General features: G+C 42.4%; 1 protein-coding gene and 6 non-coding genes across 8 annotated transcripts in view; 2 read left to right on the plus strand and 5 right to left on the minus strand.

Moving 5' to 3' along the window:
• The window catches only part of myocd (myocardin), a 62401-nt gene that overhangs the window by 4910 nt on the left and 38103 nt on the right, over window positions 1–19388 (plus strand). The window lies entirely within an intron of this gene.
• On the plus strand, window positions 7846–7917 carry trnac-gca (transfer RNA cysteine (anticodon GCA)). Its single transcript has one exon. It is a non-coding gene; the product is annotated as a tRNA-Cys (tRNA).
• Window positions 14218–14289, minus strand: trnat-ugu (transfer RNA threonine (anticodon UGU)). The gene has a single exon. It is a non-coding gene; the product is annotated as a tRNA-Thr (tRNA).
• trnat-cgu (transfer RNA threonine (anticodon CGU)) lies at window positions 14544–14615 on the minus strand. Its single transcript has one exon. It is a non-coding gene; the product is annotated as a tRNA-Thr (tRNA).
• trnat-cgu (transfer RNA threonine (anticodon CGU)) lies at window positions 15397–15468 on the minus strand. Its single transcript has one exon. It is a non-coding gene; the product is annotated as a tRNA-Thr (tRNA).
• Window positions 17544–17615, minus strand: trnat-cgu (transfer RNA threonine (anticodon CGU)). The gene has a single exon. It is a non-coding gene; the product is annotated as a tRNA-Thr (tRNA).
• On the minus strand, window positions 17979–18050 carry trnat-ugu (transfer RNA threonine (anticodon UGU)). Its single transcript has one exon. It is a non-coding gene; the product is annotated as a tRNA-Thr (tRNA).

The raw sequence follows: 19388 nt of genomic DNA on the forward strand, positions 1-19388 counted from the left end.
GAGATTCTTTCATGTGAACATTTTGCCCGACACTAATCTGGGCCGGCGCTCTGTGCTCGTGTGTGAGGAGGTAGTTTGGCAGCTCGGGACTGTCTCACACCTGCAGTCCCTGCTCCGGTCAGACTGTTCCGTGCAGCACCTTCTCCTCGCGCCACAGACCCACTGGAATCCGCACTGATTTACCGGCGGCTGGCGTTTAGGCCAGATTACTTTCATCTGGAGGAGATTAGTCAGTGATATTGATAGACATGATCAACCGCTGGCGCTTCATCATTTTATGCCGCTCAACTATCGGCTCGCCTGTTTTTGTTGCTCTGTGCTGGGAAACCTGTATGATTCATTTTCATCGGGGGGGAAATTAAATTAGCCTTCTGATTTGAGACACTCGTGCATGTCTGTGGTTAAAATTTGACCTGTGACCCAGTTTAAATGGAAGTAATGGACAGATATTAGTGTAAACACGACAGGATCGGGCCTGTTCTGTAAATAGTGCTAATATTTACTTTCCTATCCTCATCACTGGAAGTGTTCTGCAAACCTGCAGAGGCACTTTATCTTGAAGAGAAAGTTCATGAGGTACTGACACATACAGCAGTCAGCCCTGACCACACTGTGTGCGCCCCCTGCTGGGCCCCACGATCTGAGAACTAGCATAAGAGAAGAATTGTCACTCACCTGGAAACATCTACACCAGGTTAAGAATATGTTTGCAGACTTATTTCACTGTTAGACAGACTTTTCCAACAGGAAACTGAAGTTGATTCACGTCTCGCACTCTCACACCAAACCCCATAGAGGAAACCAGCGATTTTAGTTTACTGGAACACAAGAAGTGCTTGTCTTCCGTTGCCTCTACCAGTAAGTTCAAAGTGTTATTTTGTGATTTCTGTGTTTAAAATCTATTCTTCAGATATACTTAAGTGACCCAAATTCATCAAATGAGGCAGCAGTAGACATGGACTTCCTGTAGTCCAGCAAACTAAAATCACTGATTTTCTCTATTGAGTTTGGTGCAGGATACCAACTTATTTTTACAGCCACAAAATACATGTTTTTAAGATATCATGGTGTAGATTTTATTCATTGATTAGTTAAAAGTGTTTTTTTTCTATTCTCACTGCTGGCAGCCATGTTTTCACTGAGACCGAGTCTTTTCTATCGTCATCATTGAAAAGTGTTCTGAAAACTACAAGGAAAGACAGATTTAGGCCACAAAATCTTATCTAAAACAATCTACAGCAGCTTAAATATCTTAAGAATATGTTCACAGATTGATTTCACTCTTAGGCTTTTCCAACAGTAAAACTGAAGTTTCATTCACTGTAAACCTCTCGTGCTCCCACACCAAACCCCATAGAGAAAACCAGCGATTTTAGTTTGCTGGAACACAGGAAGTGCTTGTCTACTGTTACCTCTATCAGTCAGTTCAAATGTGTTTTTTTGTGACTTCTGTGTTCAAAATGTTTTGTTTGGATATATTAAGTAACATAAATTCATCAAAAGAGGCAGCAGTAGACAAGGACTTACTTTATTCCAGTAAACTGAAATCACTGATTTTCTCCATGGGGTTTGGTGCAGTATTATACCAACTTCACTTTCCAGCCACAAAATACATATTCCGAACATTTCATCGACTTGAGCCGATGTGGATTTTATTAGGTGCGTCTTTGGTTAGGTGGCCAGTAGCCATGTTTTCACTGGCTATGTGTCAGCACTCAAAAAAAATATCACTTTAAATGAAAACACAGATATTACAGTAAACACGATAAGAACAGCGTGTTCTCTAAGTAGTCGCTAAATGTTTCTCTTCCTATCGCGGGCGTTTTTATCTCAATCACGATCGCCACGACGTCTCAACAGCATAACACAACGTGTGTGTGTGTGTGTGTGTGTGTGTGTTTTAGGCAACAGGTGGAATGTGTGCCGGTGAATTTCTCTGTTGTTTCTAGCTGGTAATTCATGCATGAAATTACTCACATGTTCATTCATCATCGGAGCAGCAGAGCCGAGACCACGACGACGAGCAGCAGTTGATGGATCAAACATTTGAGAGGGCAAATATTACCTCAGTCCACACACACACACACACGCGGGGCAGTAAACAGATTTATTATTTATCGTGAAGTAAATATCCGTGTATTTGAGCACGGGGGAAAATAATAAAGTGCGTCTGTGTTAGTGCCGCTCCAGGTTGGTAATTGGTTTCATATTTAGTGATACAGTCAAACTTATTGAAAGGTATACTATTATGGTTCTGTGAGCTCAAGCACATAAATAAATCTGTTGTTAGCAGCTTTGTTGCAAACTCTCCTCCTGCCAAGCGCTCTGCTCTCCACTGGACACTACGTTGTTTTATATATATTTACTTTTATTTTTTTTGCTTTTAAAATATTCGTCAACGCGAGCCAAGCGTTGTTCACGTATCAGGAATGTACAGTTAAACGTGCTTTTTGCAGCTCATATAAATACAGAGCGCGTGCAGAGAGATGGCAGCGCCTGGTGATGACTGAGAGCAGCTCTGTCAGTCAGTCAGAGAGAGAGAGAGAGGGAGGGAGAGGGAGAGAGAGAGAGATGGTGGCAGTGTTGACAAATCTGTAGATGAGCGTGTGTGTGTGTGTGTGTGTGTGTGAAGAGGTGAGGTCATCGATGAGGTGACATCACTGCGATCTGTGATGACGAACCACAGAGTGGTTAAATCAGGGATTCCAAGATTCAAATCAGGAATTATGATCTTAAAGTAAGGAATTCTCAGAGTAAAGTCCGAAATCTGAGAAAATGAGCAGCTGACTTTTTTTCCCTTTTTTTTTATGTGGCCCTTCTGCAGATCTAATCTAATCTGTGGTCTTCAGTTGTGAGTGGCAGAGATAAAGGACTGTCCAGGATTATCTCTGTGTGTCCAAAACTCTGGAAAAGATGAGGTCATAGCATCCGCCCAGGCTATTTTTAGATCCCTTTAAAAGTGACATGTTAAAACAAAACACTTAGAAAGTCAATTAAGAACTCGCCCGCGCTGACCTGAAAATAACCCAGAGAGTTATTCTGCTGCTGCTGCTGCCGCTGCTGCTGCTGCTGCTGCCGCCGCCGCCGCCGCCGCCGCCGCCGCTGCTGCCGTCTCACATGTGGTTTGGAAACGGTAGCGCCTGCTTAACGCCACAGATTCTTAAAGCGAGCGGAGATTAATGAAGAGTTTCTTTTTCCAGGTGTTGTATTGTGGATACAAGAGCTTTGGGGCAGTGATTTTTTTTAACCATGTGGGGAAAAATCCTCACAGTAGAAATGAAAACAGTAACACAATATGTGAGTGTGATCCGGCTCACAGCTCAGACGCAGGAACACCAGCATTCCAAATTCCTCCGGGATTATTCTTCCAATATCGATCACAGGCGTTTTAACGTTGCCACATATTCCCACAGGAGCTCTCTGAGTCTGCGGAACAGTTTTAGGGGTTTTTACAAGCCCGTCTTCTCTTTTAAGCCTTTTATTAATTTAACATAACTATCAATGAAAGAGACAGTGTAGTCCATCATGTAGTTTTATTTTTTATTTTTAAATGAATAGCTCTGTCATCATCAGAACGTCCTGAAGCTGTTTCTAATCCCCGACTGCTTTCATTGGCTACAACTTCTGTGGAATACTAACTGTAATGTCACAGCAAAACAAAGACAAATTAATTAATTAATTAATTACTACACAACTAAATTTGAACCTTAACAGGTTGGATTTTTATGCTGAATAAAGGCTTTTTTTCTTTCATGTAAAGAAATAGAGGCTGATATATAGAGATTTTCAGGTTTTGATACCAAATGGCTATATTATTAGCCTTAATTCTGAGTTTAATGTCTGGAATTCTGAGATTAAAGGCTGGAATTCTGAGTTTAACGTCTGGAATTCTGAGATTAAAGTCTGAATTCTGAGATAAAGGTCAATTCTGAGATTAATGCCTGGAATTCTGAGTTTAACGTCTGGAATTCTGAGTTTAACGTCTGGAATTCTGAGATTAAAGTCTGAAGTCTGAGATGAAGGTCAATTCTTAGATTAAAGTCTGGAATTATGAGATTAAAGGCTGGAATTCTGAGTTTAACGTCTGGAATTATGAGATTAAAGTCTGAATTCTGAGATTAAAATATGAATTCTGAGACTAAAGTCAGGAATTCCGTGATTAAAGGCTGGAATTCAGAGTTTAAAGTCAGAATTCTGAGATATGAATAAAATTGGAGATTAAAATCAGGAATTCCGAAAAACAGAGCACACATGATTAATTCATTTTTAATCAAAATGGCCGAAAACAGTGAAATCCTGGTGTTTGCTGGAGCACAGATCATTAAAACACAACATTAATGGGTTATTTTCCCTCCCTGCTCATGTTTTTATTATTATTTTTTATTTGGATTTGATTCAGTCGAGAACAAAAAAAATCAACCTGTCCTGCCTCTAAATCACTGTGATCCCAGTCACGTATCAAGGTACATGGTACCAGCGGCGCAGGGGTTGCATGCAAGGTGAAATCATTCCCCCGCTCTGTTCCACCTCCCGCTCTCTCTCTCGTTCTCTTGTTCCTCATGTGCTGTGAATAATAAAAAAGAAGAATTCATTTTATGGTTTTACTAGTCAGCAACACAGGTATGCATTTGTCAAAATAGAGAGTCGGGGGGAGGGCAGGGGGTGAAGTTAGAACCACATGTTAATTTGAATGGGAGGCACCTGGTTGTGATTACAGTGAGTGTGTAGATATTAGTGGAAACACACAGTGAGCCGCTCAACGCACGGAACAACACGACTCACATCACAGCAAGGACGTGCAGAAGTTCTGAAGGAGTGTTTGCGATGACGGACACGGACACAAACGCCGCGTTTACGAGCCGATCCGAGCGGCGACGGACACACGAAGGCTTCTCCACAACAAAAGCAAATCGGCCATAAATCTTCAGTGTAATCCACTTTACGACTTCCCTCTCAGTATGTGGGCTCGATTGAGCGCGGCGCTGTTCTTTTCTTCTCGGCGAGAGGCCGCGGCGGAGCTCTCTCGGCGCGGTGTTTTTTCGCTTCAATTATCCCCGAAATTCTGTGAGAGCAAAAAAGCTTTAGCAGGTGTTGGAAGTTAATGATGAAGAAAACACTGCTGTTGTTTTTTTTTTTTGGAGAAACATCTGTTGGTGCAGGGCGAGTACAGCTGCTACACCGGGAAATGAAAGAAAAGGTGAATTGGAGGAGAGAAAACATTGAATATTTTCAATCCAACATGTCATAAAAACAGGTATTTAAGGGCTTTGTTGACGATGGCCTGCTGACTATTGAGAACTTTGATCTACAATGCAACTGGAAGTGGTGAAAGAATCGGGTTTAGTTTGGAAACCAGCACAACGTGAAACCAGAATTCCCGAGCCCTTGTGGGTGTTTGTTGACCCTAACAAACACTCACTGGGGAGCTCACAAACTCAGAAGTAGACACCCAAGAATCCGACTTGACTTGACATTTGGACAAAAACAAAACTCTTCAGAAAATTGTCAGGAACAAAAACAGATAAAACGATCGTTCACAAGAAAAGACTTAAGGTAAAATCCTGGTACGCAAACTAATTAGACACAGGTGAGTGCATGAACTGGACAGGATTAAGGATAACAAGAAACAGGTGTAAACAATAAGGGCAGGGTTGAAAAATCAGGGAAATCTGAAATAATAAAACAGGAAATCAGTGAATAATAGAAAGATGGAACTTTTTTTTTTGGCAAACAGTTCACACAGTGTTTTTTTTTTTTTTTCCAGAGTTGTGTCACATGTGCTTGTTGATTTATGAAAAATTTAATTGTTAGTCAAAGTATACGTAATGGCCAAATTTGAACGGATTCTCTCGAGGCCTTCTCGAGATAACACACTGGAAAAGGTTTTGATCTTTGGACGCTCTAATCAGTCCATCCTTCAGTCCAAGTGGACATTTCCAAGAAAATTTGAAGGAGTTCCTGGAGGTGTTCCTGAACAAATCACATTCACAAGGCAAAAAAAAATAAAATAAAAGGTTATGTGAGGTCACAGTAACCTGAAAGTCGACCTTTGAGCACCAAAGATCATCCTTGAGTTCAAGTGAATGTTTCAAAGGATTATCTCAAGGCCTTCTTGAGACTCATTGGAAAAAGTTTGGAAAGTCTCAGTGACTTTTGATCTTTGAACACAGTTCATCCTTCAGTTCAATGTACGTTTCCAAAGTTGACCATTGAACACCAAACTCGAGTCCATCCTTAAGTCCAAGAGTCCAAATTTCAGGGCCAAATTTGAAAGGATTCTCTTGAGGCCTTCTGGAGATAACACATTGGATGTCCTGTAGGTGTTTGCAGACTTTGTCTTACAGTAACTTTGTAAGTTTGACCTTTGAACCCCAAACTCTAAAGCAACTGTCCTTTAGTCCAAGTGAATGAGGGTCAAATTTGAAAGGATTCTTCTTCAAGGCCTTCTTGAGATAAAACATTGCATAAGGTTTACAAAGTCTTTGTGACCTTTCATTTTTGAACACTTTCATCAGATCATCGTTGAGTCCAGGTGAACATTTCCAAGAAATTTGAAATGGATTTCCTGAACAAATCACAAGGCAAATGTTCCATGAGGTCAGTGAAGACCTTAAAGTTGACCTTCTTGAGATAGCACATTGGGAAAGGTTTGGAAAATCTCAGTTACCTTTCACCACCAGGATAAAATATTGATATATTGATAAAATCTGAACTTTTCCTGGAGGTGTTCCTGAACAAAGATTTGTGGGGTCACAGTATAATTGAACGTTGACCTTTGGAACACCAAACTCTAAAGTGTTCGTCCATGAGTTCATGTGAATGTTAGGGCCAAACTTGAAAGGACCCATTCCAAAAATGGGTAGCATATTACATTTCTGCCTATAAACCACCTTAAATGTGAATATTTAATTGTTTCTTTGCTCCCCTATGAACAAAACAAAACCTTTGAGAACAGTGCAGTAACAAAAATGTAATTTTTTCAAATTTTGTCTGACATTTTAAATATTATTGACCAGATTATTAGATGCAGCCCTGTTTTTCTCTGTGAAGGGAACACCTGCAGAAGCCAGGTCTTCACTCCCATAGCCGTCACCATCTCTGCTGCTGTCTCCCTGGTATGTGGCCAGTGGCTGACGCGCCGCGACCTCTGACCCCGAGTGTGAGTCTTAGCCAACAACAAGGCTCTCGGGAGAATTTCCGACAGGCAGCCGTCCCCACAGGCCTCCAGTGTTCTTGTCTCTGACAGACAGGCGCGATAAGAGTCGCCGGGCAGCGTGCTCCCAATCACCACCGAGCACAAACACGAGGTCACACTGGACAAAAGCCTCGGTCGCTGCTCGTTTTCATTTTGACGTCTCACAGTTATCAGCACGTGTTTCACATGGGGGAGCTTCTTTTACTACATGAATACAAAGTTTTTTCTGCCCCCTCATTAAAGCAGGAATCCCGTTGTCTTGTTCACACGGACACACTGACAGACTGACTGAAGAAAACTCTGCTCAGCTTCTCCTAATTTGCTTCTGAGTCTGACAAGCTGGTCGCCGTCCGTCGTCCGTCCTCTGAGGGTTGTTTATCGGACAAATTGCGACCTTGGACGCGTCGGGAAGCCCAAACATTTCCAAACCGTCAGTCAAGTTGACGAGCAGCTGACGAGGAGTGAGGGGAGGGGAGGGGGGAAGGAGAAGCGCTTGCGGGCGTATGTGAGGAATGTAGAGAGTGAAAATCGTCAGTGTGGACACAGTGCTGAGGTTAAAGCTGCTGTCAGGGAAACGCTTTGTTTCAAATCTGTTAAAGATCTCTATATTCTTTCAGCCATTACCAGTGGCAACTAGTAGTTCAACACTGGGGGGTGTAGCTCAGTGGTAGAGCATTTGACTGCAGATCAAGAGGTCCCTGGTTCAATTCCGGATACCCCCTGTTCTCATATTTGGCAACCCATGGCCATGAGGAACAAAATTAGACTTGTCACTGCAGGGATGCTTGTTCAAAACCTGTATCAGGGTGTGGTGTCTTTGTGTCCAGTATACTCTACTGCCATTGTTGAAAATGTAATTTATTACCAGAAAATATTGTATATGAGACGTTGTATGTGTTATTAGGTCCACTTAAAACCTGCTGCTTGACTTAAGTGACCCACTGCGCCTAACTAGCGCCTCTGTTGACAATCTGTACTCATTAGTCCATCTGTAGCTTCAGTCAGCTAACACGCTAGCCTTTGCCAATTAACTTAATTAGCAGAACTGCTATTCTTATACTTTCTACAACAAGTGCTTACAATTTATAAAACTTAAAAGAGAAATACAGCAGGAGCAGCATTAAAGCTATTAAAAGAGCTCAATGAAACACAACAAAAATGTTTAAATAGAGAAGTGTAAGAAAGAGGGAAGGAAAAGGAAATTAAAAGAACTTACTGTTACGACTGAGGTGTAGTAGTGATAATTGTATTTTTATTTCAATGCAAGGGTTTTCAGGTTAGATTTTAAAAGAATGAATTGATTGATTGAGTTATTTGGGGGCATACACCTGAAGATGCTTCCTCGTGTTTTGTCCTGGTTCTTGGGACACAGAGCAAAACCCTGACCCAGATCACTTTAGATCACCTTAGGATGGTTCATAGCAAGCCAACAAATCAGACATGTTTTTTGGGCCTAAACCATTCAGTTAACCAAATCAATTCTTTGGCGGTCAGGGAGCCTGTGTAAGGATCTTTGAGCTCAACAAGAAGAAGAAAAGTTAAGGCTAATAATCATAATAATACATTTTATGAGGCCCTATAAGGGACCCTGTAAAGACAACACATGATAATCAGCGCTAAGTGGCTGAGAGGCCTCCTTTCAAATATAAGGGCTGAATAGAACATAAATTGTAGTATACTGTATATGATTGAGTTGCCCATTTCAGATATATCTGCTATGAGCATCCCGTGGCCAAGTGGAAAGGGAACTTGTCTTGTAACCGTGAGGTCGTTGGTTCAAGTCCCCACTAGGTTGGAAGGGCTGTGGTACCCGTGAGCAAGGTATCCAACCCCGGGTGCTACTCAGTGTGGCAGCCCACTGCTCCTAATTCTAGGATGGAAAGAAATAATTTCCCTAAGGGGATTAATAAAGTGTATGTTCTATATAACATCACTAGTGTTGTTTGGCTTCAGCGCCTCATGGCAATGTCGCTCTCTCCGTGTCCATTCCAGGACAAACTGTTGACTTTGTCTCTCGTCTTACTCTTTGCCGTCCATCCTCCTCCCGTGTCTCCCCTCCTCTCCCCCTCGTGTGGAGCCTGTGAGTCGTTCAGCCTGCAATCGTGGCTCTGGTCCACGACTCGGCAGACAAGCAGCCAATGACATCATCACTGTGGACGTGTGTGTGTGTGTGTGTTTTTGAGAGGAGGAGGAAAGAGAAAGTGACACCTCTGGTCACTGTGACACACTATCAGTCTCACCCACCGACTCCATGCTCTGAGTCAGATCTAATTGTGGTTGTGTGTGTGTGTGTGTGTTGGTAATCCACAGACATGTGGCCTTTAACCACAAGACCTTTATGTTTCTTTATGTTTGCTCTCATGACCGTACTTCCATACTCACTTCATAAAAAGGCAGAGGAGTAAATTCCAACTTTATTGCCTGTGAACGTGAAGAAAACCAAGTCATTCCATAACGGATAGCATCAACATGTTTCAGAAACACAATCTACACAATTCTTCTTGAAGTAAAAGTGAATTAATGCGTGTAAAAGCTGATTTTTATCATTCAGCACACATTTAATCTCGTACCAGACTGTGTGTGTGTGTGTGTACACAGGTGTAAATAACCACAGAGACAAAGTCTCTCATCTCTAATCTGTGTGACATTTAAAGAATAATTAATATTTCATGTGTGGTTGGTTTCAGCAGAGCCAATCCATAGACGGTGTTCTGTGCCGACACTGCGGACACCGTGACCGTACACGGGGTGATCATCACGGGACACGGAGCTGTCTGTCTGCGTTGAAATAAAACTGGCCTCCATATGGAAGTTGGCACTGATGCTAACACTCATGATTAGAGGCTCAGTTTTTGCTTGTAGTTTGAAGAAATTCAGTTGAAAATAATAATAAACAGTTTTATTTCTTGTCAAGTTTGTAATTATATCCCAACACTGGACTCTTTGTGCTGGGGCTAGCTAGCTAGCTATTGTCGGTTGGCAGAGCAGTGTCCGTCGTGGCTAACAACATAGCAAAAGCTGCTAATGTTGGTAAATTGATGGTGACAAAAAAGACAATTTTTCGTGACAAAAAACACCAGAAACAGGCAGAAAAGCTCTATTTGGTATTTGAAGTGTTTGAGCTATACACACAAATGTGATTTGTGTTGAAATATTTGCGTAATATTTGGTATAATTCGCTGCCGGTTGGAAAAGTAAAATAATGCACCCACAATGCATTTCAGCAACACTTGACGTTGATGCAGAGTGTTGGGTCACTGTAATAATTCATCTTTTAAAGGGTCAGCCAGAAGAAGAATTATGAATTAATGATGCTAATGCTGCGTTCACACCAAATACAAAGCTATTTTTAGCTACGTGTTACATTACAGCCAGCGCTACGGTAAACTATGGTCATCATAAAGTGCAGCCAATTTTAAATAACACAGGGTTTATAGTTTCATCAGCAATCACTGTTTTCCTTTTCCAAAGACATTCTTTGGACATTGGTAGAGCCTCAAGTGGACCGTTGGACACTTATGCGATTAACAAACATTTACAGGTATTGTACATGCTCTTGTTCGGGAAATTTAGATATTGTTCGGAATCCTAAAGTGCCGTGCAAATTATATTGATGCAATAAAATTAGCACCATGTGACTCTACGGACGTCAGAAATCACGCAAATGAAAAGTAGTACGTGTCCAAAGTCTTTATTTAGTTGGTGCTATTGGCACTGTGGGGTTACTTCTTTGATTGTGATTAATTTGTAAAGACAGAGGTTAAAAAATCTGACCTTTCCTCAACCATCAGTCAGATTTTATTTTGTATTTTCTCTCCATACGTCACCATAGACTGAACCCCCGCCCCCCGCTTGCCCTCTGGCCAAGGAAATTGCCATAACAAATGAAGTAAAGGCAACACTTTTGACACAGTTCACAATCCTGTTAACTGAGTCAACAACATCAGTTTCACCGTATCTTATGACTTTATCTCAATCACGACTGTGTCCAAACCCACCAAGGCTGGAAAGGTGTGCTGGGGTGAACGGCGGCTAGAAACACAAACGCATACACGTTAGCCTCTTTACGAACTCTACAACAACATGTGATCACGACCCACTCGGCGTCCCCGGGGTGTTAAAAGCAAGCAGGGCCGCGCAGACGCTGGTGCCCCCCCTTTGTTGATTCAGCTTTCAGAATCGGGTAGGCGGGTGAAAAGAAAGGTCTGTCCGACTGAATTACCTATCACTGCAAAAATAATAGGAAAAGGCAACGTACCGAATCAGTGAGTGTGGTGCGATGATAGCGTAATTTCTTACTGACAACTCACATAAGTCAGGCCTCTCAACGTCCCGCAGAGCGGTGGTAGCGCATGTAGCGCTATGTTTGGTTTGAGTCGCGGAACGGCAGAAAATGTCACCCCCCTGGCGAATGTTCTGCGATGCTGATAAGACGTTCTAAGCTCTGGGCGACGTGCAAACAACATATGACACACGTGTACGCAGAGGCAGATAAACAGACAGACACACACAGGCTATTAATAAATCTTTGGTCCTCAATGGTCAAGTGGAGTCCAGGCCAGCAGATACCAGCTCTGTACCCAGCGATCAGTCTGTAGTCTATGGCAACCGTCTGCGTCTGCTCTCCGTCTGTCAACCGACTGAAACACTGTTCCTGGGTCAGATCACGCATCGGCGCAACCTCAGAGGCAACGTTTTCATGACCCGACCTGGGATCAGTGTCTAAGGGGAAGATGTTTGACTCAGTTAAACAGACGTCAGCGAGGGGAAGGAGGGATTTTGAGGTGGGTAGGGTGGGGTCATACTAACAAACACGGCTCTGGTCGGTCCTGACTGAGAGGAGGAATGTTCTGGCTGACAGGCCATTTCAGCCAGACCATTTAGAAGTGCCGTACCAGCTCTGGAGATCCAGATAGCCAAATATTTGTACTGCTGTACTTTCTTCTACTTCCTCTGCAATGATGCCGTGGTGATGCCCAAAGAGGTCATATTTATGGCTGTGTACGTTTGTGTTGTTTGGATGAAATGTTTGGTCACTTCTGGAGGTTATTGTCCAAATGAGAACTGTCCTTCACAAGAGCAGGGAGACAAATTACAGATAAGAAGACAAATAACTTCTGTTGCTGCCAAACAACCACCCTGCACCCCCAGCCCCCATTGGCCTATCTTAATTGGACTGGTCATGGTCAAAACTACCAAATTCCGAGCTTAAGCATTAAGTTTTTTCCTGGTGTCTCCACGGTCAGACATGTTTTTACTAAGCAATTGTCTACAACACTGATTGTGTATCATCAGAGGTTTGTCCTCTCCAGATTGCTGCAGCTCTGTTTTTGTGTTCTAATTTGACAGCACACGTGTGGTTTGTCGCACAAAACCAATCAATCAAGGTTGAAAGGCTTTCAGAAGGTGTGTGTGTGTATCTCTCGAGGCTGGGCTACTGTGCTGTTTGCTGACACAGCTGATTGTGTCTTTACCAGCCGCAGTAAGGAAAGCAGACCTGTGGCACGCCACGCCACACTTTTATCCTGTCTGTTTGTGCTGGAATAAAGACAACTGGGTTGTTTTTTTGTTTTTTTACAAATGTTCTCATTAATTGGTTCCTCTTTGTACGTCTTTGAGGCCAGAATGAAAGAATATTCAACTTTGGCATGGATGACGGTTACTCTTGATATACACTCCCTTCATCTGGGCCCATTAGTCACGGCCACACACATTAACAACAACAAAGAAGACGTTGAGTTATTAAATTTCTGATAGTGAAGTTTTGGTAATACAGCATCAAGCCATCGGTAATAGGTAGGAGTTAAAGCTAAGCTGTGGTGATGCAGGCCCGTCTCTGTGCTGAAGCCTCACAGACGCACTAACAAACCTCCCTCCCTCCCTCCCATGGCCGAACGCCAGCGCCTGCAGACTACAGCGGAGGCAAAGTCAATTGCCGAAAATCTAAACAACCACAAAAACACAAAACAGTCATCTCCCCCCCTGGCATTTTTTGGGGGAAATCTATCCATTCTTGCACTCTTGTTGTGCTTTAAGGATTCAGTTGGCATTGGCTGCAGTGCCGGCGTCTCTCAAAACACGCTGACATTTCCAACCCCGCCGGCTGAAACGCAGGCACAGGGGTGGAGCGGGGGGGACCCGAGGAGTGAAGGTGACTGAGATAAAGATGGAGTGAAAGGAGACGGGAGGGGAGGCGGCTGCTGCTGCTGCTGCTGCTGCTGCTGCTGCTGCTGCTGCTGCTGCTGCTGCTGCTGCTGCTGCTGCTGCTGCTGCTGCTGCTGCTGCTGCTGCTGGTGGTTTGGGTTCGGCTTCGGCTTCGCTCCCCCTGGAACATGTCTTTAAAAACCGCAGCTCAGAGGAAGACGGCGACCGCTGAACCTGACTCCGCGTCTGGTTCTGACTTTCCCACCCTCCTTCACCTCTCCTTCTTCCCCTCTCTCTACTACATCACACCCCCTCCTCATATACGTGTCATGAGAAACGCGCCTCTCTTTCTGATAAGACTGATTGGGCTCTGATAAAGGAATGAATCACCCTCACGTCTCTGTCTGTCTTTTTTCTCTCTGATCCAACTTCCATCATCTAACCTCGCATCACCCTCCCGACTTCCTCACGTTTTTCTAATTTCTTCAACAGTGGAGTTAAATGATAAATGATAGCTTACAAAAACAACACATCAACTTCACTTCATCACCGGTTCTAAATATGTGTAGGAAACGGGCCGCGGGGCGCAAGACAAATGCAGTTCCCGCTGTTTGCTTAGCTCCGCCCACTCAAGCTACAACTGTACAGGAGAAAAGTTCACGTCTTCACCATGTGACCATCCATTCATCCAACTTCTACCACTTCATGGTGCCAATAGTAAAGGAAATCTATTGTGTTTATGGGTGGCAAGCATCTTGGAATCTCAATTCAGGGTGAATGAGTTAGCGTTCTTCTTTAAGGAAAGTTATCTACCTTACGTTCATACCGTGTACGTCTGTTCTTGGTGAAGTTACCATGTTAGAGAGTTGTCTCTTTCTAGGCATGGATGGGGATCGAACCCATGTTCTTTGGTTTACAAGACCAACGCCTTACCACTTGGCCACCACGCCACCGTTTCTTCTTTTTCTGGATCTCGAACTGTGGGAAAAAAATGCTTCCAATGTGGAGCTATCAAAGCCTTTGACAGCACCCATTTCTTTGCCTTTTTTTCCCTCGATACCAAATGCTTAACCTAAGTAACAGTTACACAAGCTGTATTTGCCATTTTTCAGGTTGATGAGGTTTCACAGACTTAGAGCGTGATCCTGTCCTCCATCTGATAGATAACCTGGTGAACATTTTAAGTAAATGTATGCTGTTTTCTAGGCATGGATGGGGATCGAACCCATGTTCTTTGGTTTACGAGACCAACGCCTTACCACTTGGCCACCACGCCTCCGTTTATGAAGTGTTGTGCTTGTCTGGATCAGGATCTGTGTGGAACAAATGCTTCCAATGTGGAGCGAACAAACCTTTTGACACCATCATTTTCTTTGTCTTTTTTTTTTCCTTGAAAAGTTACGTACTGCATCTTTAAATCACATGAGTATCACACTCATTGTTAATGTGGACAGTCGTTGACATAACGCTTTCCTTACCCATCACAGCTAAAGGCTTAACCCAGTATTTCCACAGAAAAACTTCAACAATACTATGTGTTCAACAAGCAGTATTTGCCATTTTATAATCCCGTTATCAGGGTCGCACACGGAACATCTGGTTTCTACAGACATATATCCTGTTTAACATTTTAAGGAAATATATGTTTCATTAAAATGTCCACGCCACTAGTCCACGTTTCCGCTCACTCAGTATGGAAATTTCAACACACATAAGATTTTTTTTGATTTAAAGACATACAGTAAATATCAACAGATCATGAGTAATTGTACAACTGAGACCAACGCCTTACCACTTGGCCACCACACCGCTGTAGTTTCTGTGTGTTGCTTTACTGCATGTCGATGTGTTACCAAAGGAGCTATGAAAACTATCATTTTTTGTTGCTATCACACACACTGTTGTGCAGCATGTTTAGGACAGTCGTTGACGTATTGTCCTTTTGTAACATCGCAGCATTCTATATCCCATTGTGGGAGTGACTTGGACCACTTCCTTTAACAGGGACATAGATTTCTGTCAAATTTGACATTTTCAGCTAATGTATGTTGTGTCCTAGGCATGGATGGGGATCGAACCCATGTTCTTTGGTTTACGAGACCAACGCCTTACCACTTGGCCACCACGCCTCCACGTGTTCCGTCACACACATGTCACACGCACACACACAGGACCATGATGCATCTCTCTCTCTCTTCACTGTCACTGGTCATTAAAACGTCAGTGTTTACCTGAGACTGAGCGGAGTGACGGCAGACTGATGCCACACAGCTGCTGCTGCTGCTGCTGCTGCTGCTGCTGCTGCTGCTGCTGCTGCTGCTGCTGCTGCTGCTGCTGCTGCTGCTGCTGCTGCTGCTGCTGCTGCTGCTGCTGCTGCTACAGGCTAAGAGGTGTGTCCCTTCACACACACACATGAATACACACACACACACACACACACACATGGCCTAGAAGACCTCCCACCCATATCCTGTGCTCTCCTGACCCTGCGGCCTCAGCTCTGGGCGACAAACTCTTTATCTGCACTCTATCAAAACCTCGTCTATCTCCATACTCCCTCACACTCACACACACACACACACACCGACGCACACCCTCATAGACATAATGCATTCCCAAGCCCCAAACCCTAGAATCAGTTCTTAACCCCCAAAAAAGCCCTTTGAAGAAGTCAGAACCAGTCAGAAGGTAGGGAAATTTATCTTAAACTAGAGGAGAGCAAGAGGAACACTTTTTATTAAAAACAAACCCTTTTAAATTACAAATTAAGGCTTTAAATTAGTCTGTTTTCCAGCCCTACTTACCATTAAACTTTGACCAGTTCCTCAGAAATAAGGTTCTGCGTCATTAGGACCAGGTTTTGGTCTTCATGAGGACTACTGGTCCTGAGAAGGTCTGTGTTTATGGCAGAAAAAGGTCCTAGGCGACCTGTCTGTGTGTCCCAACCCATTTTTTGGGAACCACTGGTCTAAAGAAAGCCTTATCACATAACCAATTAATGACTAACCCCTAAACTTTAACCAGTACCTTTAACCAGAAATTAGGTTCTGGCCTCATAAGGACCAGGTTCTGGTTTCCATGAGGACTACTGGTCCTGAAGTGATGAAGGAGTGTTTCCTCTCTTGTTCTGCAGAGGAACAGCTGAGCACATGCTGGACACGGCAGCTCCCACAGTGTCCAGCACACGGTCACATTCCTGTCCACTTCCTCCCTGCAGTGCTGTGTGTGTGTGTGTGCGTGTGTGTGTGTGTGTGCGTGTGTGTGTGTGTGTGCGCGCGCGCTGGATTCCACGCGTGTCTCATGTACACAGATATTTCACTTATGTGACCACCACTCGGTCAATGCGACGCATTTCTCTGATTCATCACTTCTTGGAAACGATGACTCAGAACAGAACAATAGAACATTTAAATATAATTAAAAATAAACAAACTTCAGTTACAGTCAAACCACCACGTTTAGTGTGACTGCACACAGGAAGTGATCACAAACAGAGGTGACGACGGCAATTCGTGAAATCTGCTGCTCAGAAAACAGTACACGACTGTCTCCGCCCCCGTCCCTGCTCTGCTGCTGTATACACAAACACTCCCCCCTCTCTCTCTCTCTCTCTCTCTCTCTCTCTCTCTCTCTGTCGTCAGGTCTGATAGTTTTGCCTGTTTTCAGATGAAGGACGCAGCAAATGACAAATAACATGTGACGTTAAGTTTCTGTTCATGAAAAACAAAAAAGTTACTTACTGCAGCTTTAAATCCTAGTATTTTTATGAAATATGAAGTATTTTAATCAGATCATGGCTCACTTTTGTTATAATGTACAAAACAAAAAACATGTACAGCGTTCTTAGCGAGGACACTCATTATACATATAATGCATTCCCGAAACCCCTTACCCTTAATTTAACCATGACAACTAAATGCTTAACCTTAACCTGCATTACATATAGCAACATTTCCATGGGTTAAAATGAATGTAACAGTAATATGTTTACAATTGATTTACTGATTTACAAATAAAAGTGTTAACTGCTACGGCTCAAATTTGGGTAATTGAAAATAGGTGAATTTAGTTTATTATTTGCCAAATAAATAACATTTTATATTAATGTATATATATAAAGATTTCTAAAACATTAATAATTTTATGACAAATGCTCTAAAACTGTGTGGTTTTGTAAATTTTAGAGATATCATTGTTTCTTTCTAGGCATGGATGGGGTTTGAACCCATGTTCTTTGGTTTACGAGACCAACGCCTTACCACTTGGCCACCACGCCTCCGTTTATGAAGTGTTGTGCTTGTCTGGATCACGATCTGTGTGGAACAAATGCTTCCAATGTGGAGCGAACAAACCTTTTGACACCATCATTTTCTTTGTCTTTTTTTTTCCTTGAAAAGTTACGTACTGCATCTTTAAATCACATGAGTATCACACTCATTGTTAATGTGGACAGTCGTTGACATAACACTTTCCTTACCCATCACAGCTAAAGGCTTAACCCAGTAGTTCCACAGAAAAACTTCAACAACACCATGTATTTGCCATTTTATAATCCCGTAATCAGGGTCGCACACGGAACATCTGGTTTCTGCTGATATATATCCTGTTTAACATTTTAAGGAAATATATGTTGAGTACTAGGTATGGATGGGGATCGAACCCACGTTCTTTGGTTTACAAGACCAACGCCTTACCACTTGGCCACCACACCGCTGTAGTTTCTGTGTTTTGCTTTACTTCATGTCGATGTGCTTCCAAAGTGGAGCTATGAAAACTATCATTTTCTTGTCCTTGAATAGTTACGTACTACATGTTTAAGTCAAATTACTATCACAGCGTCTTTAGTGAGGACAGTCGTTGACGTAATGTCCTTTCGTTCCCATTTGTTCATGCTTTTTGTGACAGTAAATTGTTTTTTTTTGTTCTTTAAACATCACATACTGCATATTTATATTACAATTCTATTCCTTTTTTATGAAATGAACATTAAACTGTGAAAATTGTACAAAAATAGTGTACAAAATCACTTTGTACACACACACACATACAAAGTTGTTTTTATATCTTAGTGAGGACACATCATTGACATAATGTATTCCCTTACCTTAACCTTAACCATCACAACTAAGTGCCTAACATTAACCCTTACCTTAGCCTTAACCTTAACCCAATTCTACCCCTAACCCTAAAACCAGGTCTTAACCCTTAAAAGGCCCTTTAAAGTTGTGGGGACCAGACAAAATATCCGCATAAAGATACACACACTAAGATGTGTGTGTGTCTTAGTGTGTGTGCGTGTCTCCAGACAGTTCAGATGAGACTTGTCATGTCCATTGACACTGGGCCCAATTAAAGGGGAGGATTAAGCCGGGGCTGAGTGACCTCTTCAGGAATCTCTGTGTGTACACTGTCAGGCCGTGACAGAGTGTCCCTTTAAGCACTTTCACCTGCTAATTAAGACACATACACACTGTCTGTGTGTCTGTGTGTGTGTGTGTGTGAGGACACAAAAGAACTTCATCCTGAGAAACATAAACGTACGTAAATATCTGCCTTTAACAGCATATGGAGCATTTCGTGTCATTTCTAACAGTGAATTATTGTGTGTTTTGTTTTGTGCGTCTCTCCTCAGTGTGTGTGTGTGTAGCTGTTAGCAGCAGTCGTGTGTCTACTTTGTTTCAGCGACGATATTATCACAATATTCGATATTATCACAATATTCACAATACGATATTATCATGATATGATATCACGATATTTACATCACAATGCGATATTATCACAATATTATATTATTAAGATATTTGAGTCACAATGTGATATTATTACGATATTTAAGTCACAATATTATATTATTAAGATATTTGAGTTATGATACAAGCTTAGGACGATATTTAAATCACAATATGATATTATCATTATACAATATCATGATATTTATATCACTATACAATATTATCACGATGATATGTTATCAAGCGATACAATAATATCGCAATATTTCACTGTATCGATTTTTCCCCACACCTCTAGATAGAAAACTGTACAC

This window comes from Solea solea, chromosome 21 (genome assembly GCF_958295425.1).
Source record: "Solea solea chromosome 21, fSolSol10.1, whole genome shotgun sequence".
Classification (NCBI taxonomy): Eukaryota; Metazoa; Chordata; class Actinopteri; order Pleuronectiformes; family Soleidae; genus Solea; species Solea solea.